We start from the raw sequence: 26,889 nt of genomic DNA, 5'->3' as shown, positions 1-26,889 counted from the left end.
ACATCACCACTCAAGACCTAGTCCACTGGCGCACCACCTCCCGGTACACCAGAGATCCTTGAACCTATGAGGGGCACCGCTCAGAGTCATACTGGGTCCACAGCAGGAAGTGAACGAATCCCCTTGGAGGATTCCTGCTGGGCCGACCTCCTCCTGACCTCAGGCACTGTGCACAGCTAGAAACCAGAATGCAGTTTCTGATGCTGGCCCAGTCACAAGCACCAGCCCTGTCTCTCATTCCACCAATTCAATGCCCAGACCCACTGGCCCGGGCCCTCACTTTAATTCCTTCCTTCTTCCTTTCTCCTTGTCTCTCTTTCTGCCTGTCCTCTTTCCCCTTTCCTTTTCTTTTTTCTTAATTACTTTGCTTCCTTATTATTTATTTGATTATCTATTTATTTCTTCATTTGTTCATTTATTTTCAGTGGACCACTGGTCAGCTGTGGCTAATGGTGGTACGGAACACTCATCATGGGACTTTGAAGCCTCAGGCATGAGAAGGTCTTTGCACCAGCGCTATGGGATCTCTACCCGCTGCCTCTTTTCCTGTTCTGATACCTCTAGGTTGCTTGCTGACACTCTGTGCCAGCACTATGAACCCCAGGATGCCGGCAGCTATTGCCCTTAGCCCGCACCCAACCTCTCCCACTTGTCCTGTCTCTCTGATTTTAAAGTACACTGAGAAATTGAGAGCTGAGGGTGAGATAGACGGGAAGAGAGGATGAGAGACATCCGTGGACCTGCTTCACCTCTCCTCCTCTGCAGGTGGGGGGTGGGGCTCCAACCCTGGTCCCTGTGCACACATGTCTGGGAACTCAGCCAAAAAGGTTCCTCATCACACAGGACTCCTGAGAGCTCTTCTGATGGTTTCAGACCTGGAATGGGGATTCAAACAGTGCAGGAGGCCTCCCAATGGAGCTCACCCAAGAGACAGAGACAGGGGCAGCACCGGGGGAGCTGCAGGACACTTCTGTCTCTGTGGCCAGCCGGCCTGCCTACATGCAAGGCCAGAGAACCGGGTGCCTCAGCCATGCAATCCTGGTGCTCCAGTCAGTGAACTCTGACTCCTGCCTCTCTCTAGCTCCTGTTCAGGGAAGGAAAATTCCAAGAAACGGGAAGCACATCTCCCCACATCAACTACCAAGGGGAAGGCCTTGTTATGTTGCCGCCTTGTGGACACGGAGTAGAATGCACCTGAAGGGAGCCTACAGAGGACCGCTGGGCTGCCCTATTTCTCCCAATCTTGTCTTGCTTTTCTATTCCAAACACACATCCACTGAGAAAAACACACAGACAAACACCAGAACAATGCTCAGTTCAAGCAAGTGGTGCTACTGTCGAGGACTGAAACACGCTTCTTGAAGCCACACTCATGCATCAAATTCTTTGTCAGAACTCCTAAGATAGCTCTGAAGCCCAAAGACAACTTGTGCTGAATGCTGGTGTTTGATTGTATTGTTATCTTTGGCTATGGAAATCAGACACACAGACAGAGAGTGACAGACACCGAGAGAGAATGATGCTAGCTGTCTCCAAGCCCAGGACTTCTCTTTCCAGTATTTTTAGCTTATTTTCCTGTGTTAACCATTTGAGTACGTAGAGATAGTGTAAAAAGAGAAGGATGAGAAGGACAAAGCAGTCACTTTGTCCAACTCTCCTTTCTTATTGACTATATTTCATAGTTTATGTTATTGTTATCTTGTGTCATGAGAGCTAGAGACACAGAGAGAGGGAGGAGGGAGGGGTAGGCATCATAACGTTGATGCCAAGAGACTCTCATACCAGATGCTCTGAGGTTACTAGAATAGCATGACTCAGGATAAGCATGGACTTGGCATGAAAAATAATAATCATAATCATAATAATGGTAGGAGTAGTAGTATAAAAAGTGAAATAAGTCAGAAACAGAAGGATGAATATGGGATGATCTCACTCTCAGGCCGAAGTTGAAAAACAAGATTAGAAAAGAAAACACAAGTCGAACCTGAAATGGAATTGGAGTATTACACCAAAGTAAAAGACTCTGGGGTGGGTGGGTGGGTGGGGAGAATACAGGTCCATGAAAAATGATGAATGAAATAGTGGGGGTTGTATTGCTAAATGGGAATCTGGGGAATGTTATGCATGTAAAAAAAAAAAAAAAAGAAGATGTAGAAACGCAAAGCAGAAATTGACTGAGTTTGGAGTATGGCACCAAAGTAAGAAAGCAGAAGTATACTAGAGTTTGCAGTGAGTACCTCCCTAATACTTCCTCTCCACTTTTCCAAGCTTTGGGTCCATGATTGCTCAACAATTTGTTTGGCTTTGTATGTTAACTCTCTTTTCAGTCACCAGGTTCCAGGTGTCATCAGGATGCCGGCCAGACTTCCCTGGATTGAAGACACCACCAATGTGTCCTGGAGCTCAGCTTCCCCAGAGACCCATCCTACTAGGGAAAGAGAGAGGCAGACTGGGAGTATGGACCGATCAGTCAACACCCATGTTCAGCGAGGAAGCAATTACAGAAGCCAGACCTTCTACCTTCTGCAACCCTCAATGACCCTGGGTCCATGCTCCCAGAGGGATAGAGAATGGGAAAGCTATCGGGGGAGGGGGTGGGATATGGAGATTGGGCGGTGGGAATTGTGTGGAGTTGTACCCCTCCTACCCTATGGTTTTGTTAATTAATCCTTTCTTAAATAAAAAAAAAAAATTAAAAAAAATTAAAAAAAAGAAAAAAGAAAAACTGAAAAAATTAAAAAAATAAAAAAAAAGAATAAAATCCAATAAAATCAAAAAAGATCAGTCAGTGAGACCAGAGCACTGCTCAGCTCAGAATTATGATACAGAGCAGGGGATTGAACCTGAAGCCTTGGAACATCAAGTAGGGAAGACTCTGACAGAAGCAGGATGCTATCTTCTCAGCCTCCAAGTCTCCTTGCAACAAGAGCCTAAAGACTGTTGATTCAGGCCAAGAATGGAGAAGCCTGCCAGATGGCTCAATGGAGGCCAGGGGTTCTCATGTCTCACAGGCCCAGTTCCATTCCCTGTCCCTCCCAGGCCTAACTGCTGTGATGCCCTCTCTTGGCCGACTTGGCCAAGCACCCAAACCTCTTCTTCCCCTGTAGAAAACATTGAATTCCTGTGTAGCATAGAAAGTGCAAACTCACCAGAGCCCTGGCCAAAGAGGAGAAATGGACTCACATGGCCCCTTGCACTGGGCACAGCTCTGCTCCCGCTGGATGCTTTTTCCATTCTCCTAGCACTGAGAAACTGCCAAGCCAACCTTATTTCTATCTCACTCTCTCTCTCTCTGACTCGTTCTTCAAAATGACACAAGCTTAGTAGGCAACATTTTCAAGATGTTACTTACTACTTATCACACATCAACAGGAAGACAAAGAGAGAGAGAGATTCAGAGCCTTTCTTGCTCAGACCCAGGCCAGAGGAACTCAGTCCTGCCTGCCTGCCTGCCTGCTTAACTGCCTGCTAGGCCATAGAACTAGGCTCCTCTACCATGCAAGCCTGGTGCTCTGCCCAGTGAACTCTGTCTCTTGCCACTCTCTAGCCCCTGGTTGGGGAAGGAAGATTCCTAGAACCTAGAAGCACCTCTCCCCACATCAACTACCAAGGGGCAGTCCAGTGGGAGCAAAGCCTGCTCAGCCGGGGCACTGCACTGCCTTCTTATATCGCCGCCTTGTGGACACGGAGTAGAATGCACCTGAAGGGAGACTATAGACAACCACAGGGCTGCCCTGTTTCTCCCTATCTTGTCTTGCTTTTCTCTACTGCACACACATCCACAGAGAAAAAAACACAAACACCAGAACAATGCTCAGCTCAAGCGAGTGGTGCTGCCTGCCAAGAACTAAAACTGGCTTCTTAAAGCCACAGGCACAATTCAAAGTCTTTGGCAGAACTCCTAAAATAGTTCTGAAGCCCAGAGACTTCTTCTGAATACTGGAGTTTGTTTGTACTGTTATCTTTAGCTATGGAAATCAGACACACAGACAGGGAGTGACAGAAAAAGAGAGAGAATGATGCTAGCCACTCAGTTGTCTCCAAGCCCGTAGACCTCTCTTTTCAATATTTTTAGTTTACTTTCCTTTTTTTATAATTGTAGTAAGGAGAAAGGGTGTAATGAGAGAAAGATGGGGCAGGGTGATAGCATAATGGTTATGCAAACAGTTTCTCATGCCTCAGGCTCCAAATGTGCCAGGTTCAATCCACAGGTCCAAAACAGACCATAGCTGTGGTGTTTTTCTCCATCTGCCTCTCTCTCTCTCTCGGCATCTCTCAGAAATAAAATGTTTTAAAACAATTTTAAAAAAACAGAGAGAGAAAGATGATAACAACTAGGCAGTTCCCTGTGCCCAAGTTCTACTTTCTTATTGACTAGTTTTCATAGTTTATGTTATTGTCATCGGAGACATGAGAGCTAGAGACACAGAGAGGAAGGTAGGAGAGGTGGGCATCATAACTGATGCCAAGAGACTCTCATACTGATGCTCTGAGGTACAACAGCACGACACAGGGCTGAGCATGGAACTGGCATGAAGAATAATAATCATAAACATAATAAGGATAGGAGTAGTAGTATAAAAATTAAAATCCAATAAAATCAAAAAGAGATCAGTCAGTAAGACCTGAGCACTACTCAGCTCAGATTTATGCTGCAGTGCTGGGGATTGAACCTGAAGCCTTGGAACATCAAGTAGGAGAGCCTCTGACAGAAGCAGGATGCTATCTCCCCAGCCTCCAAGTCTGCTTACAACATCAGCCCGATGACTGTTGATTCAGGCCAAGAAAGGAACAGCCTGTCAGATGGATCAGTGGAGGCCTGGGATTCTTATGCCTCACAGGCCCAGTTCCATCCCCTGCCCTTTCCCAGACCTAACTGCTGTGATCCCCTCTCTTGGCTGACTTGGCCAAGCACACAGACCTCTTCTTCCCACATAGAAATGAGTGAATTTCTGTGCAGCATGGAAAGTGCAAACTCGCCAGAGCCCTGGCCAAAAGGAGACCTGGATTCACGTCGCCCCTTGCACTGGACACAGCTCTGCTCCCGCTGGATGCATTTCCCAATCTCCTAGCACTGAGCAACCGCCAAGCCAACCTTATTTCTATCTCACTCTCTCTCTGATTGCTTACTTCAAAATGGCACCAATTTAGTCGGCAACATTTTCAAAATGTTATTTGTTACCTATCACACAATGACAGGGAGAGACACACAGAGAGAGAGAGAGAGAGAGAGAGAGAGAGATTCAGAGCCTTTCTTGCTCAGACCTGTGTGTCTGCCTGCCTGCCTGCCAGGCGAGAGAGCAGGTCGCCTCAGGCACACAACCCTGGTGCTCTGCCCAGTGAACTCTGACTCCTACCTCTCTATAGCCCCTGTTCCAGGAAGGAAGCTTCAGAACTCGAAGCACCTCTCACTTCATCGACTACCAAGGGGCAGTACAGTGGAAGCCAAGCTGCCCGGCAGGGGCACTGCACTGCCTTCTTATGTCGCCGCCTTGTGGACACAGAGTAGATTGCACCTGAAGGGAGACTACAGAAAACAACAGGGCTGCCCTATTGCTCCCAATCTTGTCTTGCTTTTCTCTTCCAAACACACATCCAAGGAGAAAAACACAAACACCAGAACAATGCTCAGCTCAAGCAAGGGGTACTGCCTGACAAGAACTGAAACTGGCTTCTTGAAACCACACGCACACATCAAAGTCTTTGGCAGAACTCCTAAGATATCTCTGAAGCCCAATATTGGTATTTGATTGTACTGTTAAATATTGGTATTTGATTGTACTGTTAACTTCATCTATGGAAATCAGACACACAGAGAGTGACAGACACCGAGAGAGAATGATGCTAGCTACTCAGCTGTCTCCAAGCCCAAGGGCTTCTCTTTTCAATATTTTTACTTTTCTTTCCTGTGTTAATAAGTTCAGTAAGGAGAGATATCTGTAAAGAGAGAGATGATAATGACTAGGCAGTCCCTTGTGCTCAAGCTCTCCTTTCTTATTGACCATATTTCATAGTTTATGTTATTGTTATATTGAGTGATGAGAGCTAGAGACACAGAGAGGGCGGTGGAGGAATAGGCATCATAGGCTGATGCCAAGAGACTCTCATACGTGATGCTCTGAGGTTCCTAAACAGCACAGTGCAGGGCTGAGCATGGAGAATAATAATCATAATCATACTAATGGTAGGAATAGTAGAAGTACTAGTAGACATATAAAAAAAGAATAAAATCCAAAAAGATCAGAGAGTGAGACCGGAGCTCACTCAGCTCAGACTTATGATGCAGAGCTGAGGACTGAACCTGAAGCCTTAGAACATCAAGTAGGAAGCCTTTGACAGAAGCAGGATGCTATCTCCACAGCCTCCAAGTCTCCCTGCAACATGAGCCTGAAGACTGTTGATTCAGGCCAGGAATGGAGCAGCCTGCCAGATGGCTCAATGGAGGCCAGGGGTTCTTACCCCTGACAGGCCCAGTTCCATTCCCTGCCCCTCCCAGGCCTAACTGCTGTGATGCTCGATCTTGGCTGACTTGGCCAGGCACACAAACGTCCTCTACCCCCATAAAAAAGAGTGAATTCCTGTGCAGCATGGAAACTGCAAACTCACCAGAGCCCTGGCCAAATGGGAGACCTGGACTCACATCGCCCCTTACAGTGAGCACAATACTGCTCCCGCTGGATGCTTTTTTCCATTTTCCTATCACCAAGCAATCGCCGAACCGACCTGACTACTCTCTCTCTCTCTCTCTCTCTCTCTCTCTCTCCCTATCTCTCTTTCTCTGATTGCTTTCTTCAAAATGGCATCAATTTAGAAGGCAACATTTTTGAGATGTTATTTATTACCAATCAAACACAAAAAAAGAGAGAGGGAGACACAGAGAGAGAGAGAAAGAGAAAGAAAGAGAGATTGAGCAACTTCCTTGCTCAGACACAGGCCAGAAGAACACAGTCCTGCCTGCCTGCCTGCCTGCCTGCCTGCCTGCCTGCCTGCCTTGATGCCTCCCTTAATGCCTGCCTGCCAAGCAGGAGAACAAGGCGCCTCAGCCATGCAACCCTGGTACTCTGACCAGTGATCTCTGTCTCCTGCCTCTCTCTTGCTCCTGTTCCAGGAAGGAAGCTTCCAAAAAACTAGAAGTACCACTCTCCACAGCAACTACCATGGGACAGTCCAGAGGGAGCCAAGCGTGCCCAACAGGGGCACTGCACTACCTTCTTATGTCGCTGCCTTGTGGACACGCAGTAGATTGCACCAGAAGGGTGACTATAGACAACCACAGGGCTGCCCTATATCTCCCAATCTTGATTTGCTTTTCTCTTCCACACACACATCCACAGAGAAAAACACACAACCAGAACAATGCTCAGCTCAAGTAAGTGGTGCTGCCGAACAAGGACTGAAACTGGCCTCTTGAAGCCACACACATGAATCAAAGCCTTAGACAGAACTACTAATATAGCTCTGAAGTCCTAAGACTTCTAGTGCTGAATACTGGTGTTTGATTGTATTGTTATCTTTCACTATGGAAATCAGACACACAGACAGTGAAAGACACCGAGAGAGTGTCTAACTACTCAGCTGTCTCCAAGCCCAAGGACTTCTCTTTCCAATATTTTTAGTTTACATTCCATTGTTAATAATTTGAGTAAAGAGAGACAGGTGTAAAGAAATAAAGATGAGAACCACTAGGCAGTCCTTACGCCCAAGCTCTCCTTTCTTATAGACTACTTTTCATAGTTAATCTTATTGTTATCTTGCGTCATGAGAGCTAGAGATACAGAGAGAGTGAGGGGGGAGGGGTAGGCATCATAACGCTGATGCCAACAGACTCTCATACCTGATGCTCTGGGGTTCCTACAACAGCACGACACAGGGCTGAGCATGGAACTGGCATGAAGAATAATAATCATAATAATGGTAGTAGTAGTAGTACAAAAAAGAATAAAATTCAATAAAATAAAAAAATGATAGAGTGAGACCATAGCAACAGTCAGATCAGACTTATCCTGCAGAGATGAGGAATGAACCTGAAGCCTTGGTACATCAAGTTGGAAAGACTCTTGACAGAAGCAGGATGCTATCTCCACAGCCTCCAAGTCTCCTTGAAACATGAGCCTGAAGACTGTTGATTCAGGCCAGGAATGGAGCAGCCTGCCAGATGGCTCAATGGAGGCCAGGGGTTCTTACCCCTGACAGGTCCAGTTCCATTCCCTGCCCCTCCCAGGCCTAACTGCTGTGATGCTCGATCTTGGCTGACTTGGCCAGGCACACAAACGTCCTCTACCCCCATAAAAAAAAGAGTGAATTCCTGTGCAGCATGGAAACTGCAAACTCACCAGAGCCCTGGCTGCCGGGGGCCATTCCAGCAGGTTATTGGGGTATCCTGGTGGAGGAGGGGCGTCATCGAAGAATGAAGGAGAGACCAGTGAGTTGATGCTGAATCAAGCTCAAGCAGACGTCTCTGTCATACTCAAGCAGAACTTTATTTATAGTCTTATAAGGCTTTGATCATTAAAACAAAAATCACCAAGGTAGTGATTACTAAAACAAAAATCACCAAAGCTTTGGTCACTAATACAAAAATCACCAAGTAGGAACAGCACAGGTAGGGAACACCTCCTGCTTTATGGAACAGTCACATTCCAGGGGCACTTTTCTCCCTAGAGATCACATCACAGTTTCTATGTTTTTTGTTATTCCTGTACCTGTGTGTTAGGCAAATGTCCTATTGATTAAGATTAATATTCTACCTGTACATTTATGCCATTCTCTTGCCCCTATGCATCAGAAGCCAATGGTTCTTAGAAAGCTCAAGCTTGTGATGTTTCTAGGGACCTTAAACAAACTAAACAGCCCATTTTTCATAAAAATCTGCTCCACTGTTTGATCAAGGAGTTTTGCTTTGTTCCTTACTGAGAAGGCACCAAGGTGGGGATGACCTGGCCAGCCTCTCCATACAGTGAAGCTCTCTAACTGGAATCCATCTTCTGTGGATGCTCACTGTGTGACCTAGGTTCTCGTGTACTATTCCTGCATAAGGAAGTGGGAGCATAGCGGTGGGTGGTCGACTAAAAGGCCTATTGTATCTAGGCAGGTACCAGAACTTTCCATTTATTAATTAGGCTATGCAAGGTGGCCCCTACAAATGTGGGAACCACTAATCTTTCTCTATATTTTAGGGGGAATACTAAAGGAAGTGTTACAAAGGGGAAATTTTTTCTTCCTATTTAAGCCTCCTGAAAAATTCTGCATTACTGATATTGCTTGTTCCATTATTATCAGTCTTACAGAGTGCAGTGCAGGTTTTGTCATTATTTGTGTTATTGGTCAGGCTCTAAGCCTGGCCACAGGTAGAGGTTATCAAGACCACACAGAGTTTAATCCCAAGCCCAATACATGGCAAAAGGCGAGATGGTTTCAGTTTGGCCTGGAGAGTCCATCTGTGCTGAACTTCCTGCAAAGCTGGTACCATGTCAGGCAGCAGGCATGGTGGCGCCTGTGGCACCTGTCCAAAGTGGAGACCTGGACTTACATTGCCCCTTGCAGTGGGATCAACTCTGCTCCCGCTGGATGCTTTTTCCATTCTCCTAGCACTGAGCAACCGCAAAGCTGACCTGATTTCTCTCTCTCTCTCTCTCTCCCTCTCTCTCTCATTCATTTCTTCAAAATGGCATCAACTTAGAAGGCAACATTTTCAAGATGTTACTTATTACCTATCACACACCAACAGGGAGATAGACACACACAGAGAAAGAGAGATTCAGAGACTTTGTTTCTCAGACACAGGCCAGAGCAAGTCAGACCTGCCTGCCTGCCTGCATGCAAAGCCAGAAAACTAGGCAGCTCAGTCATGCAAGCTTGGTGCTCTGCCCAGTGAACTCTGTCTCCTGCCTCTCTCTAGCTCTTCTTATGGCAATTAAGCTTCCAAGAAACTGGAAGCACCTCTTTCCACATCAACTTCCAAGGGGCTGTCCACCAGGAGCCAAGCCTGCCTGGCAGGGGCACTGCACTGCCTTCTTATGTCGCCACCTTGTGGACACAGAGTAGAATGCACCTGAAGGGAGTCTAGAGACCACCACTGGACTGCCCTGTTTCTCCCAATCTTCTCTTGCTTTTTTCACCCAGAGACACACAAACAAACACCAGAACAATGCTCAGTTCAAGCAAGTGGTGCTGCCTTTCTTGATCAGACACAAGCAGAAGAATGCAGACCTCCCTGCCTGCCTGCCAGACCAGAGAACTGGGTGCATCAGCCCTGAAAGCCTGGTGTTCTGCCCAGTGAACTCTGACTCCTGCTTCTCTCTAACTCCTGTTCAGGAAAGGAAGCTTCCAAGAAACTGGAAGCACCTCTCTCCACATCAACTACCATGGGGCAGTGCAGTGAGAGCCAAGCCTGCCTGGCAGAGGCAGTGAACTTCCTTCTTATGTCGCCGCCTTGTGGACATGGAATAGAATGCACCTGAAGGGAGACTACAGAAAACCACTGGGTTGCCCTGTTTCTCCCAATCTTATCTTCATTTTCTCTTCCACACACACATTCATGGAGAAAAACACACAAACACCAGAACAATGCTCAGCTCAAGCGAGTGGTGCTACTTTCAGAGGACTGAAACTAGCTGCTTGAAGCCACACGCACACATCAAAGTCTTGGGCAGAACTCCTAAGATAGCTCTGAAGCCAAAGGCTTCTTGTTCTGAATACTGGTGTTTGATTGTACTGTTATCTTCAGCTACGGAAATCAGACACACGAGTGACAGACACCGAGAGAGAATGATGCTAGCTACTCTGCTGTCTCCATGCCCAAGGACTTCTCTTTCCAACATTTTTACTTTACTTTCCGTTGTTAATAATTTGAGTAAGGAGAGAAAGGTGTAAAGAAATAAAGATGAAAACAACTAGGTAGTCCCCTGCATCCAAGTTCTTCTTTCTTATTGACTATTTTTCATAGTTTATGTTATTGTTATCTTGCGTCATGAGAGCTAGATTGACAGATCTAGAGAGAGGGAGTTGGGTGGGGTAGGCAACACTGATGCCAAGAGACTCTCATACCTGATGCTCTGTGGTTCCTACAACAGCACAACACAGGGCTGAGCATGGAAGTGGCATGGAGAATAATAATCATAATAATGGTAGGAGTAGTAGTATAAAAAAGAATAAAATTACAAAAGATCAGAGAGGGAGACCAGAGCACTGCTCAGCTCAGACTTATGCTGCAGAGCTGGGGATTGAACCTGAAGCCTTGGAACATCGAGTAGGAAAGCCTTTGACAGAAGCAGGATGCTATCTCCCCAGCCTCCAAAAAGCCTGAAAACTGTTGATTCAGACCAAGAATGGAGCAGCCTGCCAGGTGGCTCAATGAAGGCCAGGGGATCTTATGTCTCACAGGCCCAGTTCCATTCCCTGCCCTTTCCAGGCATAACTGCTCTGATCCCTTCTATTGTTTGGCTTGGCCATGCACACAAGGCTCTTCTACCCCTGTAGAAAAGAGTGAATTCCTGTGCAGCATGAAAGTGAAAACTCACCAGAGCCCTAGCCAAAGAAGGGACCTGGACTCACATCACCCTTTGCACCGGGCACAGCTCTGCTCCCGCTGGATGCTTTTCCCATTCTCCTAGCACTGAGCAACCGCCAAGCCAACCTGATTTCTATCTCACTCTATGTCTCTCTGATTGATTTCTTAAAAATGGCATCAATTGGGAGTCGGGCTGTAGCGCAGCGGGTAAAGTGCAGGTGACGCAAAGCACAAGGACCGGCATGAGGATCCCGGTTCGAACCCCAGCTCCCCACCTGCAGGGGAGTCGCTTCACAGGCGGTGAAGCAGGTCTGCAGGTGTCTGTCTTTCTCTCCTCCTCTCTGTCTTCCCCTCCTCTCTCCATTTCTCTCTGTCCTATCCAACAACGACAACAACAATAATAACTACAACAATAAAAAAACAACAACAAGGGCAACAAAAGGGAATAAATAAATAAAATAAATATTTAAAAAAATGGCATCAATTTAGTGGGCAACATTTTCAAGATGTTATTACCTATCACACACCAACAGGGAGAGAGAGACACACACAGAGAGAAAGAGAAAGAGAAAGAGAAAGAGAAAGAGAAAGAGAAAGAGAAAGAGAAAGAGAAAGAGAAAGAGAAAGAGAAAGAGAAGGAGAGAGATTCAGAGACTTTCTTGATCAGACACAGGCTAGAGGAACTCAGACTTGTCTGCTTGCCTGCCAGGCGAGAGAACTGGGCACCTCAGCCATGCAACACTGGTGCTCTATCCAGTGAACTCTGTCTCATGCCTCTCTCTAGCCTCAGTTCCAGGAAGGAAGCTTCAAAGAAATTCGAAGCACCTCTCTCCACATCTACTACCAAGAGCAGTACAATGGGAGCCAAGCTGCCTGGCAGAGGCAATGCACTGTCTTATATCGCCACCTTGTGGACACGGAGTAGAATGCACCTGAAGGGAGACTACTGACAACCACAAGGCTGCCCTATTTCTCCCAACCTTGTCTTACTTTTCTCTTCTGCACACACATGCACACACATCCACGGAGAAAAGCACACAGACAAACACCAGAACAATGCTCAGTCCAAGCAAACAGTGCTGCCTGACGAGGACTGAAACTGGCTTCTTGAAGCCACACGCACACATCAAAGTCTATGGCAAAACTCCGAAGATAGCCCTGAAGCCCAAAGACTTTTTGTGTTAAATATTGGTATTTTATTGTACTGTTAACTTTATCTATGGAAATTAGAACACTGACAGAGGGTGATAGACAACAAGAGTGAATGATGCTAGCTACTTAACTTCTCCAAGCTCAGGGATTTCTCTTTTCAATATTTACTTTACGTTCCTTTGTTAATAAGTTCAGAATGGAGAGATAGCTGTAAAGAGAGAGAGATGATAACAACTAGGCAGTCCCTTACGCTCAAGCTCTCTGTTCTTATTGACTATATTTCATAGTTTATGTTATTGTTATCTTGTGTCATGAGAGCTAGAGAGAGAGAGAGAGAGAGAGGTGGGAGGGGTAGGTATCATAACGCTGATGCCAAGAGACTCTCATACCTGATGCTCTGAGGTTCCTATAACAGCACTACACAGGGCTGAGCATGCAGCTGGCATGGAGAATAATAATCATAATCATAACAATGGTAGGAATACTAGAAGTAGTAGTAGAAGTACAAAAAGAATAAAATCCAATAAAATACAAAAAGTCAGAGGGTGAGACCGGAGCTCTTCTCAGCTCAGACTTATGCTGCAGAACTGAGGACAGAACCTGAAGCCTTGGAACATCAAGTAGAAAAGCCTCTGACAGAAGCAGGATGCTATCTCCCCAGCCTCCAAGTCTCCTTGCAACATGAGCTTAAAGACTGTTGATTCAGGCCAAGAATGGAGCAGCCTGCCAGATGGCTCAATGGAGGACAGGGGTTCTCACACCTGACAGGCCCAGTCAATTCCCTGCCCTTCCCAGGCATAACTGCTGTGATCCCTTCTCTTGATTGGCTTGGCCATGCACACAAACCTCTTCTACCCCTGTAGAAGAAAAAGAGAAAAGAGTGAATTCCTGTGCAGCATGGAACTGCAAACCCACCAGAGCCCTGGCCAAAGGAGTGACCTGGACTCACATCGCCCCTTACAGTGGGCACAGCTCTGCTCCAGCTGGATGCTTTTTCCATTCTCCTAGCCCTGAACAATCACCAAGCCAACCTGATTTCCCCCCCCTCTCTCCCCCCTAGCTCTCTTTCTCTGATTGCTTACTTCAAAATGGCATCAATTGAGAAGGCAATATTTTAGATGTTATTTATTACCAATCAAACACCAAAAGGGATAGAGAGAAACACACAGAGAGAGAGAAAGAGATTGAGCGACACTCTTGCTCAGACACAGGCCAAGAGAATTCAGTCGTGCCTGCCTGCCTTGATGCCTCCCTTAATGCCTGCCCGCCAAGCCAAAGAACAAGGCACCTCAGCCATGCAACCCTGGTGCTCTTCCCTGTGAACTCTCTATCCTGCCTCTCTCTAGCCCCTGTTCCGGGAAGGAAGCTTCCAAGAAACTGGAAGCACCTCTCTCCACATCAACTACCAAGGGGCAGTCCAGTGGGAGCCAAGCCTGCCCTGCAGGGGCACTGCACTGCCTTCTTATGTCGCCGCCTTGTGGACACGGAGTAGAATGCACCTGAAGGGAGACTATAGACCACCACTGCACTGCCCTGTTTCTCCCTATCTTGTCTTGCTTTTCTTTTCCACACACACATTCACGGAGAAAAACACACAAACACCAGAACAGTGCTCAGCTCAAGCGAGTGGTGCTGCCGGCAGAGGACTGAAACTGGCTTATTGAAGCCACACGCACACTTCAAAGTCTTGGGCAGAACTCCTAAGATAGCTCTGAAGCCCAAAGACTTCTTGTGCTAAATATTGGTTTTGATTGTATTGTTATCTTTAGCTATGGCGATCAGACACACAGACAGAGAGTGACAGACACCGAGAGAGAATGATGCTAGCTGTCTCCAAGCCCAAGGACTTCTCTTTCCAATATTTTTGCTTTACTTTCCTTTGTTAATAATTTGAGTAAGGAGAGACAGGTGTAAAGAAATAAAGATAAGAATGACTAGGCAGTCCCCTGCGCCCAAGCTCTCCTTTCTTATTGGCTATTTTCATAGTTTATGTTATTGTTATCTTGTGTCATGAGAGCCAGATTGACAGAGAGGAAGGTGGGAGGGGTGGGCATCGTAAAGCTGAGGCCAAGAGTCTCTCATAGCTGATACTCTGAGGTTCATACAACAGCACAAGGCACGACTGAGCATGGAGTTGGCATGAAGGATCATAACCATAATAATGGTAGGAATAGTAAGAGTAGTAGTAGTGTAATAAAGAAAAATATCCAATAAAGTCAAAAAAGATCACAGAGTGAGACCAGAGCACTTCTCAGCTCAAACTGATGCTGCTGAGCTGGGGATTGAACCTGAACATCAAGTAGGAAAGACTCTGACAGAAGCAGGATGCTGTCTGCCCAGCCTCCAAGCCTGCTTGCAACATCAGCCGAAGACTATGGATTCAGGCCAAGAATGGAGCAGCCTAGATGTCTAACGGAGGCCAGGGGTTCTTATGCCTCACAGGCCCAGTTCCATTCCGTGCCCTTCCCAGGCTGTGATGCCCTCTCTTGGCTCTCTTGGCCATGCACACAAACCTCTTCCCCCATAGAAAAGAGTGAATTCCTGTGCAGCTAGGAAAGTGCAAACTCACCAGAGCCCTGGCCAAAAGGAGACCTGGATTCATGTCGCCCCTTGCACTGGGCACAGCTCTGCTCCCACTGGATGCATTTCCTATTCTCCTAGCACTGAGCAACCGCCAAGCCAGCCTGATTTCTATCTCACTCTCTCTCTGACTGGTTTCTTGAAAATTGCATCAGTTTAGAAAGCAACATTTCCAAGATATTATTTATTACCTATCACACACCAACAGGGTGAGATACACACACGGAGAGAGAGAGAGAGAGAGAGAGAGAGAGAGAGAGAAAGAGAAAGAGAGGGAGAGAGATTCAGAGCTATTCTTGCCAGGGGAACTCAGATTTGCCTGCCTACTGCCAGGCCAGAAAACTAGGTGCCTCAGCCATGCAAGCCTAGTGCTCTGCCCACTGAACTCTGTCTCCTGCCTCTCTCTAGCTCTTCCTCTGAGAAGGAAGCTTCCAAGAAACTGAAAGCACCTCTCTCCACATCAACTACCATGGGGCAGTCCCGTGGGAGCCGGCCGGCCCAGCAGGGGCACTGCACTGCCTTGTTATGTCGCCACCTTGTGGACACGGAGTAGAATGCACCTGAAGGGAGACTACAGACAACCACAGGGCTGCCCTATTTCTCCCAATCTTGTCTTGATTTTCTCTTCCGCACACACATCCACAGAGAAACACGCAGACAAACACCAGAACAATGCTCACCTCAAGTGAGTGGGGCTGCCTGCTGAGAACTAAAACTGGCTTCTTGAACCCACAGCACGCATAAAACTCTTTCTTTCTTTATTTTATTTATTTATTTATTTATTCCCTTTTGTTGCCCTTGTTGTTTTATTGTTGTAGTTATTATTGTTGTTGTCATTGTTGGATAGGACAGAGAGAAATGGAGAGAGGAGGGAAGACAAAGAGGAGGAGAGAAAGATAGACAGACCTGCTTCACCGCCTGTGAAGCGACTCCCCTGCAGGTGGGGAGCCGGGGTTCGAACCGGGATCCTCATGCCGGTCCTTGTGCTTTGCGCCACCTGCGCTTAACCCACTGCGCTACAGCCCGACTCCCCGCATAAAACTCTTTTGTAGAACTCCTAAGATATCTATGAAGCCCAGAGACTTCTTCTGAATACTGGAGTAAGTTTGTACTGTTATCTTTAGCTATGGACATCAAACACACAGAGAATGACAGACACCGAGAGAAAATGATGCTAGCCACTCAGCTGTCTCCAAGCCCAAGGACTTTCTTTTCAGTATTTTTAGTTTACTTCCCTTTGCTAATAATTGTAGTAAGGAGAAAATGGTGTGATGAGAGAAAGATGTGGTGGGGTGATAGCATAATGGTTCTGTAAACAGATTCTCTTGCTCCACATGTTCCAGGTTCAATCCACCATACCACCATAGACCATAACTCAGCAGTGCTTTGGTTTTTCTCCATCTCTCTCTCTCTCTCTCTCTTCCTCTCTCTCTCTCTCTCCCTCTCCCTCTCCCTCTCCTTCTCCCTCTCTCTCTCTATCTCTCAGAAATAAAATGTTTTTAAAAAATTTAAAAAGAGAGAGAGAAAGATGATAACAACTAGGCAGTCTTTCACACCCAAGCTCTCCGTTCTTATAGACTATTTTTCATAGTTTATGTTATTGTTATCTTGAGTCATGAGAGCTAGATTGACAGAGAGAGGGAGGTGGGAGGGGTAGGCATCATAATGCCAAGAGACTGATGCCAAGAGACTCTCATACCTGATGCTCTGAGGTTCCTACAAAAGCACTACACAGGGCTGAGCATGGAGCTGGCATGGAGAATAATAATCATAATCATAATAATGGTAGGAGTAGTAATATAAAAAGAATAAAATTCAATAAAATTAAAAAAGGTCCGTGACGGAGACCAGAGCACTTCTCAGCTCAGGCTTATGCTACAGAGCTGAGGACTTAACCTGAAGCCTTGGAATATCAAGTAGGAAAGACTTTTACAGAGCAGGATGCTATCTCCCCAGCCTCCAAGTCTCCTTGCAACATGAGCCTGAAGACTGTTGATTCAGGCCAAGAATGGAGCAGCCTGCCAGGTAGCTCAATGGAGGCCAGGGGTTCTCATGTCTCACAGGCCCAGTTCCATTCCCTGCCCTTCCCAGGCCTAAATGCTGTGCTCCCCTCTCTTGGCTGTCTTGGCCAAGCACACAAACCTCTTCTTCCCCCATAGAAAAGAGTGAATTCCTGTGCAGCGTGGAAACTGCAAACTCGCCAGAGTCTTGGCCAAAGAGGAGACCTGGACTCACGTCGCCCCTTGCTCTGGGCACAGCTCTGCTCCTGCTGGATGCATTTCCCATTATCCTAGCACTGAGCAACCGCCAAGCCAACTTGATTGCTATCTTACTCTCTCTCTGATTGGTTTTGTCAAAATGGCATCAATTTAGTAGGCCACATTTTCAAGAAGTTATTACCTATCACACACCAACAGGGAGAGACAGAGAGTAATAAAGAGAGAAAGAAAAATAAAGAGAGAGAGATAGAAAAATAGAAAGAGAGAGATTCAGAACCTTTCTTGCTCAGACACAGGCCAGAGGAACTCAGACCTGCCTCCCTGCATGCCTGCCAGGTGAGAGAACTGGGCACCTCAGCCATGCAACCCTGGTGCTCTGCCCAGTGAACTCTGTCTCCTGCCTCTCTCTAGCCCCTGTCCCAGGAAGGAAGCATCCAAGAAACTGGAAGCACCTCTCTCCACATCAACTACCAAGGGGCAGTCCAGTGGGAGCCATGCCTGCCCGGTAGGGCACTTCACTGCCTTATGTCGCCTCCTTGTGGACACGGAATAGAATGCACCAGAAGGGAGTCTACAGACAAGCACAGGGCTGCCCTGTTTCTCCCGATCTTGTCTTGCTTTTCTCTTCTGCACACACATCCAGGGGAAAAAACACAAACACCAGAACAATGCTCAGCTCAAGTGGGCGTTGCTGCCTGCCGAGGACTAAAACTGGCTTCTTGAAGCCACACGCACGCATGAAAGTCTGTGGCAGCTCTCCTAAGATAGCTCTTCTTCTAGCGTTTGCCCTTCTTTCGTAGCCAGTCAACAGCGTCAGGTTGAGCCTGATGTAAAGTTTTGAGACCTCCTTTGAATCTGGAGAGGACTCCTTGTGCTAGCTAAATATTGGTGTTAGATTGTTATTTTTATCTTTAGCTATGGAAATCAGACACACAGACAGTGACAGACACCGAGAGAGAATGGTGCTAGCTACTCAGCTGTCTCCAAGCCCAAGGACTTCTTTGTTGTTTACTTTCCTTTGTTAATAATTTTAGTTAGGAGAGAGAGGTTTAAAGAGAGAAAGATCATAATGACTAGGCAGTCACTTCTTGCCCATGCTCTGCTTTCTTACTATTTTTCATATTTTTTTAATTTTTTATATTATCTTTATTTACTTTTTGTTAGAGACAGCCAGAAATCTAGAGGTGAGGGGAAAATAGAGGGATAGACAGAGAGACACCTGCAATCCTGCTTCACCACTCATGAAGCTTTCCCCCTGCAGGTGGGGTTCATATTTTATTTTATTGTTATCTTATGAGAACGAGAGATACAGAGAGAGGGAGAGGAGAAGTAGGCAACATAATGCTGATGCAAAGAGACTCTCATACCTGATGCTCTGATGTTTCTGTGCAACGACTCAGTTTCAAGCCCCTGTTCCCCACCTGCAAGTGGAAAGCTTCACAAGTGTTGAAGCGAGGCTGCAGGTGTCTCTCTGTGTCTCCCTTCTCCTTCCCTCTTTCCCCTGAGTTCCTCTTTGTCTCTTTCCAATATTTAATAAATAATATTTAAATGTTGAATAAATAATATTTTAAAACATAAATAAATATTGTATTTTTTTGTTATTAGTGATTTACAAGATTGGAAGTTTATATGGTCACAATTCCCACTACACCCACCCATCACCAATCTTCTGTCCCCGCTCCCCAACTATGTTTGTCACCAAGGTTATCTGCTCCAAGGCTTGTCCACCATCCCATACATGTGGTTATGACTTTGTGGGACTATCTAGAGGGTTTGAATTCACCTCTCTCTGTACTTTACTAGGGGACCATTCCCACTCACCCGGTAACATTACATTTCAAAAAGAACAAGTGTGGAGGGTGGGAGTTAGCACAACCTTATGCAAATGTAAATACAGTTGTGAGGCCTGAGGCTCAGTCCCATATAACAGCATAAGCTAGAGCTGAGCATTACTTTTGTAAAAAACGGAGTTCAGTTCCAGTCCCTGGTTCCCTTCCTCCAGGGGGGATGTTTCATAAGTGGTAAAGGAGGTCTGCAGGTGTCCATCTTTCTCTCCCCCTCTATCTTCCCTTTCTCTTTCAATTTCTCTCTGTCCTATCCAAAAAAAGGAAAATAAAAGAAAAAAAACAAGAAACTGTAACTTCAAAATCAGCAAGGTGGCTTGCTGAAATAGCTTACTTGAATAGTGTGCTTTTTTTTTTTACCATGTATGCAACTCATGTTTCAGCCCAGCCCCACTACATTAAAAAAAAGTCTCGGTGCTATACTGCAGACACACTCTCTCTCACTCTCTGTGTTTCTGATAAAATGAAGCTAAAATCAGCAAGGATACAGTGAAATACAACCCTGTAGTTTAAAAAAAAATGAGACTGTCATTTGAAAGAAAAACTGATATAACTGGTGACAATGCTCAGCTAATAAGAATGACCGCAATTTCAAGAGATTATTCCTTACATGTGAAACTTAAATAACCAAAGCAAATTTACAACAAGAAGACCTCTGGAGCACGGGGCCTACCCAAATGCCCAGCTGTAATTTTCATGCGCGTGCCTCTGAAATTGTATATAGAAATTAATGGCAACTGCTTGTACTATGCTCCTTTAAACCACCCATAAATCCTAAGCCTAACCCCCTCTTCCTCCTGGTGTTTGTAAAAGCCCTGGCAGATTTAAAGCCAGTTTCTGGTGTTTCAATGTCCTGACAGCCTTTGATCTTTAGGACCTCTGCCCAACTCTTAGTCCTTGTATGCATAATGTGAAATTTTTTTTGTCAACCTTTCTGTTTGTAAAAATGGGAAATCTTTTTTTTTTCTCCTCCAGAGTTAGCGCTGGGACTGGGTGGCCGCGCTGGGACTGGGTGGCCGCGCTGGGACTGGGTGGCCGCGCTGGGACTGGGTGGCCGCGCTGGGACTGGGTGGCCGCACTACTCCTGGCAGCCATCTTTTTCTGTTGTTGTTGCTGTTGTTGGATAGGACAGAGAGAAACAGAGAGGAGGGGAAGACAGAGAGGGGAAGAGAGACACCTGCAGACCTGCTTCCCGGCTTATGAAGAGACCCCCCCTGCAGGTGGGGAGCCGATCCTTGTGCTTCGCACCACGTGCGTTTAGCCCGGTGCTACCGCAAAAAGGGAAATCTTACTGAACATCAGGGCCCAGCATGTTGAACATGAGCTGATTCTGGTACCACTAGAATAAAACTTGGTTTTCCAGCATTCCAGGTGTCCTGTACTTTTGTTCCGATTCCCAAGTTTACACCCCCCACACACACCAGGCATCTCCATACTTCCACAAAGCAAAAAGCAACCCCAAAGTGCTCTCCAAACCCAGATACCCACCCAGAGCCTCACTGACCTGCTGATGGATGCACATGGCCTCAAGGCTGCAGACAAGTCAGGAAAACAATTCAGTTCAGACAGGCAGTTCACAAGATCCTCAGAAGCAGAGGTTGTGGCCAACATGCCGCATGCCTTGTACCTGTGGCCAGGCAGCAATGTCTTCTGGGGGTCAGCCATTTCAAAGCCTGCTTCCCTAAAGCAAACCAAGCCTTGCTTGCCTCTCCTAAGGAAGCCGAAATCAGATTTCGGTCAAAACAGCCCCACTCACCTACCAATTCCAAACACCTGAACTCCAGGCTGAGCCTTTACAATATCCACGGGGATGGCGGGGGAGGTTTAAGAAGGTGGAGGCTGGGGCTTCAATGTGCAGCTGCTCAGAAGCTAGCCTGCTGCTGCCCCTGAGAACTGGCTCCTGTTGCAGGGCTGGAGGCGGGAATTAGGCCCTCTGGGTAGTTTCTTTTTCTCCTTCTCTTCTACTTCCTCCTCCACCTTTTTCTTTTTACGGGAAGCTGCTCAGCTCTGGTTTATAGCTGGACTGAAAATTAAACCTGGGATTCAGAGCCTCAGGCATGAAAGTCTTTTGCACACATTATGCAGTCCCCTGCAGCCCTGTGACTGGTCTTCATTCAAATTCACTAATTTGCAACTTCATCTATACTTGCCACTAGTAATAGCCACTGAATGGGTCTTATTGCAAATTGTTATTTTTCATCTCTACCAATTTGACTTGGGTCTTTCTGTATATGTATTTTTTTATTTTATTTTATTTTATTTTTAACCAGAGCACTGCTCAGCTTTGGCTTCTGGTAGTGCTGCACCCCTCAGTGCAGCTTCAACCTGACACTGTGAAGCCCCAGGCAGGAGAGTCTCTTTGCATAATCATTATGCTAGCTCCCCACCCTAAATAAATCTTTAAAAGAAAGGCCAGTAAAATATCTTACCTGAAAATGCACTGCTTTACCCTGTGCATGGCCCAGGTTTGACCCTGAGCCCCATCTCACTGAAGGAAGCTTTGGTGTTGTGGTCTCTCTCATTTTCTCTGCTTTATTTTGGGTAGACACTGAGAGAAATTGAGAGGGAAAGGAGAAATAGAGAAGGGGAAGGAGAGTAGAGGTAGATAGCATAGTGGCTATGCAAACAGACTCTCATGCCTGAAGCTCTGAAGTCCCAGGTCATGCATGAGGCTCTGAAGCCCCAGGTTCGATCCCCTGCACTACCATAAATCAGAGCTGATTAGTGCTCTGGTAAGGAAAAAAAAAAAGTGAGGTGGTGGGGAGAAACACCTGCAGCACTGCTCCCCCACTCATGAAACTTCCTCCCTGCAGGTGGACACTGGGGACTTGAACCCATGTCCTTGCACATGGTAACAGGTGTGCCACCACCCAACCTCTTTTATCTTAATCTTTACATAATCTATAATAATACATTGTATATATATATATAAAGATTAATATGATTATATATTATGTGATACATAATCTTTATATTAATAAATATGTATAAAAACATACTTACATTTGACATGTATATACTTAGTAATTTTGATAACTTCTATATTTCTTGCAGAAATCACAAATATGTTTTCAGGATTGTGAAGGGGTTGCCTGTTAGTCACCCTGGCTTGCTCTATAAAGAACTCTAGATGGAGCATGCTTAGTCTGATACAGCTGCAGACTACATAAAGAACAGCAAGATCAACAACAACAATAAAACAACAAGGGCAACAAAAGAGGAAATAAATAAATATTTTAAAAACTTAAAAAATATAAAAAGAAAGAAAGAACAGAAAGATCTGCTGGAATCCTGTGCAAACGGTGTGACTGAAAAGATATTTCTGTAACTCAAGGGGTTTTCTCTCAACTCTGGCTACTGCACTTATAGCTGACACTGATTCATTCTCTAATGGGAACTCTCATCATCTGATGATCAGAATGTGTCTGTAGTCTTTCTCGAACAAAGGAGAGCAAAATACAAAATGACATTTAAGGTAGGACAACATTTACATGTGTTTCAGAAAGTAATTCCCAGCTTAAATGTGTATCTTGTGGGGCTAGGGACTGAACCTGAGACTTTTGGTCCCTCAGGCCTCAAAGTCTTTTGGCATAACCATTATGCTGTCTCTCCCGTCCTTCACTGTTGTTCTTGTTGTTGTTTTGTTTTAAATATGTTGTTTATTTATTTATTAATGAGAAAGATAGGAGGAGAGAGAGAAAGAACCAAACATCACTGTGGTACATGTGTTGCCGGGGATTGAACTCAGGACCTTATGCTTGAGAATCTAGTTCCTTAGATACTGCACCACCTCCCAAACCACTCCTTCACTGTTTTTAAAGTTGCAAAATTAGTACCTGAGCTTTAAAAGTCCATATCAAAACAAACAAAAGGTGGCCTGGAAGGTGGTGTAGTGGATTAAGCATTGGACTCTCAAGCATGAGGTTCTGAGTTCAATCCCTAGCAGCACTTGTACCAGAGTGATGTCTGCTTCTCTCCCTCTCCCTCTCTCTCTCCTTCTATCTTCTTTATGAATAAATAAATAAAATCCTTTAAAAAGAGAGAGAGAGAGAGAGAGAAAGGAAGAAAGAAAGAAAGAAAGAAAGAAAGAAAGAAAGAAAGAAAGAAAGAAAGAAAGAAGGATAGATAGAAAGAAAGAAAGACAAAACCTGGGGATGGGTGGATATTCACATGGTTGAGCACACATTACAGTGCACAAGGACTCAGGTTCAAGCCCCTTGTCCCCACCTGCAGGGGTAAAAATTTGTGAGTGTTGAAGAAGTACTGCAGATGTCTCTCTGTTTCTCTCCCTCCCCATTCCCTGTTCATTTACTCAATAAATAAAGATGACTTAAAATTTTTTAATTAAAAAAAACTTTTTCAAAGAAAAATCAGCCTTTAAACTAAACTCAGACATTGTAAGGGGTTCTCTCTCTCTCTCTCTCTCTCTCTCTCTCTCTCCTTGGAGTGGGTTTCATAAGTTATTTTAAAATGCAACCTAAACTAAATAACAAGGGCAACAAAAGGGAAAATAAATAAATATTTTTTTTAAAAATGCAACCTAAAAATGAACCAAGGGATGGCAGATGCGCCATGCATCTGGTTAAATGCTCATGTTATAATGTGCAAGGACCCAGGTTCAAGCCCCCAGTCCCCACCTGCAGGGGGAAAGTTTTGCAAGTGGTGAAGCAGGGCTGCAGGTGTCTCTCTGTCTCTCTTCCTCTCTATCTCTCCCTTCCCTCTCAATTTCTCTATCCAATAAATAACTATATATATTTTTTAAGCTAAAAAGGTGTGGTCCGGGAGGTAGCACAGTGATAAAGCTTTGGACTCTCAAGCATGAGGTCCCGAATTTGATCCCCAGCAGCACATATGCCAGAGTGATGTCTGGTTCTTTCTCTCTCCTCCTATCTTTCTCATAAATAAATAAAATCTTTTTAAAAACTGTTTTTAAAGGTGTCTAATTTACATATTATGTAAACAACTGAGCCAAGCTGAGCAAAATCCCCTTGCCTATTGGAAATGCTTAGTAGCTAGAGTAAGAAGTAGGTGACATGGAGTGAAAGGAATAAGAGAGAGAGCTATAACTATTCGCCCACTTCTGGCAGAAGAGGAGGAACCACTCACTTCATCTCCCACAGCCAAATGTCTCCTGCAATAGCCACTAGCAGCTAACCAGACTCAGATCTCAGGTCTGTTTCCTCCTTTCAGGTTCAGCAGAGAACCCAGCCCAATTTGGATTTTCTTTACTATGCTCTGGTTTCTCTTCAGATCACATACATCTTTCGCCTTTTACTACAAAGATATTTGCATATATTTTCTTGTCTATTGGTCAGTATTTAGTATTTTTTTAGGACCTTTCAGAAACTTTTTCTCTTTGCAGAGACACCTGCAGCCCTGCTTCATCACTCATGAAGCTTTTCCCCTGTAGGTGGAGACTGGGGACTCGAACTCGGGTCTTTGAGCACTGTAACATGTGCATTCATCCAGGTGCATTACCTCCCAGTCCCAAAGTTAATTTAATTTTAACTCATACAAGTCAGTGCCTCTGTATTGGCCCTTCAAAACAGTAGTGTGACTCCTAACACAGAAATACGCTGGTCTACGGCCATACCACCCTGAACACGCCCGATCTCATCTGATCTCGGAAGAAATACGCTGTTACAGTCTCTTTCTGTTTTGATTGACTATTGGGAATTTGTTGCATGCAAATACTTGTCAGGGCTGTAGGCTGGATTTAGACACTGCTATTCTAGGACTAACCTGTTATTGATATTTTGTAGTGCTCTCTCACCAGACATTTCTGTCATGATCCAAGACTGTGACTTGCACTGATGATTTCTCAGTATTTAATACTGTGGGCAAAGCTTATTAAGTATCACCCTGCACAGACTGTGTACTGATAACAAAGTGTAGAGGCTGACTGTGCTATGCTTCTAAGACAGTCAGATGGGTATCGGATGCTATGTTGGGAGGAAGTCAAGTGACTTCTGGTCACTATTCCTCTGTTTTAAGGGACTTCAAAAATAACTTATAGCTCTAAATGATTATTCCCCTGCTACAGACAATTGAATGGTGGGAATTCTCTTGCATGAAAATGAGTCAGTTTTATTATTAGAATTTCATAATGATCTCAATAGAATATTCTACAATGGAAGTTATTATGTCAGGTAAAACATCTGTTTTACTTAAAATTTACTGCATATGTCTGCATGGAGGCTCAGTTTGAACAAGAGTTGGTTTATTGGTAATTTTATTTTATTTATTTTTAAAATTTTAGTATACTGGAAAACATCACTCCAGGAGAGAAAGAGGGTGGGAGAGAGAGTGAATAGCACTAAAGCTCCCCTCAGCGTCTTGGCACTACCAAGTGATATGCCGGGAGCTTGAACCTGGACATGACAAGGCAGGAGCCCTAGCCAGTGCCTTCTCATGCAATCTCTATTAGCCATTTAATACAGGGTAAGAGGTGGTCTGAGAGGTGGCGCAGTGGATAAAGCACTGGATTTTCAACCATGAGGTCCTGAGTTCAGTCCCGGCAGCACGTGTACCAGAGTGATGTCTGGTTCTTTCTCTCCTCCTGTCTCTCTGATAATAAATAAATAAATAAATAAATAAATAAATAAATAAATAAATAATTTTTTTAAATACAGTGTAGCGCAGTGGGTTAAGCGCAGGTGGTGCAAAGCTCAAAGACCAGCGTAAGGATTCCGGTTCGAGCCCCCAGCTCCCCACCTGCAGGGGAGTCCCTTCACAGGTGTTGAAGCAGGTCTGCGGGTGTCTATCTTTCTTTCCCCCTCTGTCTTCCCCTCCTCTGTCCTATCCAACAACGACGACAATAGTAACTACAACAATAAAAAGAAAGGCAGCAAAAGGGAATAAAGAAAGAAAAAGAGGAAGAAAGATAGAAAGAAACAGAGAAAGAGAGAAAGAAAAAAAACAGTGTAAGAGATACTATATAAGAGTACCTTTATTTATAAGAGTACCTTTATAAATACTATCCAGATTAGAATTCTCAGTCATGTCCTATGGCTTGTAGTTATGACACCCCCTTGTCCAGTCTTGCCATGTGAGTGCATGCCTAGAGTGACTCTCTAGTGAGGATCTGTCTTACACCTACGTATTACCTTGGCATCCAGGTGAGTAGTCCCTTAGGTTAGGTACATGCCTATTTGGTTTTCAGTCTTCTCAGTTTTGTTTGTTTGTTTGTTTTTGTTTTTTCACCGGAGCACTGTTCAGCTCTGGCTTATGGTGGTGCAGTGGGTTGAAACTGGCCCGACTTTGGAGCCTCAGGCAGGAGAATCTGTTTGCATAACCATTGTGCTATCTACCTTCTGCCCAGTATTCTCAGTTTTTATAGGAAGATGTTGGCCTGTTCCCAACAAGTGTTCAATGAAGCCAGGGACACTTAATTCCCATAGTAAAGCCTCTGTATCCCATGTCCTCCCCAGAGTGTAATCTTCACCTGTTTGTCTTTCAGAGGTGAGACTAAGATAAATTATAGTCAAAGAGGACTATGTGAAGATATTCTCCACTCAGCAGATTTTTTTTCTGTTTTGTTTTGTTTTTGTTTTTGCCTCCAGGTTATCACTGGGGCTCAGTGCTA

The 26,889-nt window shown here is 45.2% G+C and overlaps 1 long non-coding RNA gene across 1 annotated transcript in view; it reads right to left on the bottom strand.

Moving 5' to 3' along the window:
- LOC132536842 (uncharacterized) overlaps positions 1–21,164 on the bottom strand; it is a 50,605-nt gene extending 29,441 nt beyond the window's left edge. Inside the window, exon 1 of the long non-coding RNA XR_009548381.1 lies at positions 20,809–21,164. This is a non-coding gene — a long non-coding RNA (uncharacterized LOC132536842). The remainder of the gene's footprint in view (positions 1–20,808) is intronic.
- Between the last annotated feature and the right edge of the window lie 5,725 nt (positions 21,165–26,889).

The sequence above is a fragment of the Erinaceus europaeus genome, chromosome 2, assembly GCF_950295315.1.
Source record: "Erinaceus europaeus chromosome 2, mEriEur2.1, whole genome shotgun sequence".
In the NCBI taxonomy this organism is placed as follows: Eukaryota; Metazoa; Chordata; class Mammalia; order Eulipotyphla; family Erinaceidae; genus Erinaceus; species Erinaceus europaeus.
The sequence above is the reverse complement of the archived record's forward strand: the minus strand, read 5'-3'. Positions and strand labels throughout refer to the sequence as shown.